This window comes from Furipterus horrens, unplaced genomic scaffold (genome assembly GCF_987537825.1).
Source record: "Furipterus horrens unplaced genomic scaffold, mFurHor1.1.pri manual_scaffold_6, whole genome shotgun sequence".
NCBI lineage: Eukaryota > Metazoa > Chordata > Mammalia > Chiroptera > Furipteridae > Furipterus > Furipterus horrens.
Window position 1 is genome coordinate 30189179 of NW_028327176.1, and position 2312 is coordinate 30191490.

The window sequence follows — 2312 nt, forward strand, 5'->3', positions numbered from 1 at the left end:
CTTGTTTAGAAGAAGGAGGATCAAAACTGTGAACATTAAAATGAAAACTGTATCACAAGAAACAACAACAGAAGCTAGGGAATCAAAACAAAGGCAAACTAAATAAGCAAAGAGAATGGCAAAAGAATTGTAGGTATGGGGAACATATTGGGGGAAGGTCAGTGGGGAGGGGCAAGGGGGGAAAGGGAGGGAGATGATGCAGGAATTAAGAAGCGTAGTAGGAGGGAGTGGAGTAGACAGGAAGATGTTGAGAAGAACTATATGCACAACCAGTGGGCATGGACTAAGCAGGAGGAGGACAACTGGAGGGAGGGGTCACTGGGTGGAGGGGAGCAGAGAGAAAAGAAATAGGGACAACTGTAACAGCATAATCAATAAAACATATTTTTTTAAAAAAAGAACAGTAAAACTCAAATGCAGCCAATGGGAAGTCAATGGAAAGTATAGTGGGCCAATGTGATAACAACAGCTGAATCTGGAGGTATTTTGCCCCCCATAGTTGGTGAGCGCATGGAGCTCACAGTATGGAAAATTAAAGAACCTGAAGCCGTATAAACCCTATGAACTCTTGAGACCAGCCAGGGCATCTTTCCAGGACAGGGCTGCCCACCCTGAGTATAAACCTTGGTCAGTAACATCAAAATTGATCTGGACTAGTACAATAGAGACAAAGGAAGAGAAATTTCAGATAAAAATGGGGAGAACAACAGAGCCAGAAAATCCCAGAAAGCCAGCTACCTTGTTTTCAGCACTTCACAAAAATAGCAAAAGATGGGGACCCTGTGGAGTTAGCTTTTCTAACTCCTGAGCCATGCATTTTACTAAACCACACCTTCTTCTAAAAGTTCAGAAAAACTAATTTTACACAGAAATGAGCAACAGAAAAGGATGAAGGTCAAATCCTGTGCAAACATTATTAGAGAAAAGAGAATAAGGAAAATAACATTCCTACAATGAAACAACTCTAGTAAGGCAAGTACTCAAGCAAAATAAAAATTAAGCTACCACTTCACAATGAAGTAAAAGACAGTAGGAAAGTTACACATGAAAGGATAACATGAATCAAAATTAGAACAATACCAGAGGTGATTAGGCAGAACTGAGAAAAAATTATAAATTAAAAATATATATATATTTCAGAATTAAAAGAATGAAATTACAAGAAACACAAAAAGAAATAAATACAGTAACAATACTTTAAAATAAATATAAGTAAAAGAAGGGGAAAACTCTAAAATCTATATAAAACGAAGAAATAAAAAGGCTGCAGAGAAAGTGACCAATATTGAAAACAGGCAAGAAGATCCAACATATAATAATGGGAGTCTCTAAAGAAGACACCCAAAGCAAAGGACCAGAACAAATATTTCTTTTAAAGTAATCAAGTCTTGGCTGGTGTGGCTCAGTGGACTGAGCACCAGCCTGGGAACCAAAGGGTCGCTGGCTCGATTCCCAGTCAGGGCACTTGCCTGGGCTGCAGGCCAGGTCACCAGTTGGGGGTGTGCAAGAGGCAATGACACATTGGTATTTCTCTCCCTCTTTTTCTCTCTCCCTTCCCCTAGCTCTAAAAATAAATAAATAAAATCTTAATCAAAAATTCTTCCTGAAACTAAAAAAGAGTACATACAGAATAAGCATACCATGTACCTAAGAATATCGATTGATTAACTAAGATATATTCTAATAAAAATACTGAATTTTAAGAAAAAAAAATCCATTGGGCATATAGTTTTGTAAAAGACAGTATTATTAGGGAAAGAGAATTAGGTTAGCATCAGATATTTCAGCAATAATACTTATGTCTGAAGAAAATGAGTAACATATTTAAGATTCATAATTAAATGTGAGCTGAGAATTGTTATATTCAGAAAAACTGACTTTCAGGTACAAAGAACACAAGAGACTATTGTTCCTGTGAACCTTTTCTGTGTGTCTACTAGAAAATAAGCTGCAGAGTGACTCACACCACATTAGTAGGAAGATTTGTGAAGGTTAAAAGATATAGCTACTTGTAGAAGCGGGATAAAGTGAGGAATAAAAGGAAGCAAGTACTGTATGCAATGATTATACACTCAGACAATGTAGATATAATAGAAATTACTTTAAAAAATAGAAGCAAATGGAGAGTGCAACTGGAAAAATGGAACTCTTAGCAATCATATTGGTGGTGGTGGTACTAGTATTGTTCTGAGCCTATTGTGTTTCTAAACCTATTGTTCTAAATCCGAATTAGAAGTATCAAAATAAACTCAACATATCTTTTATTTTTAAATATATATGTTTCTTAGTTCTGTCCACTGAAAAGGCCTAGA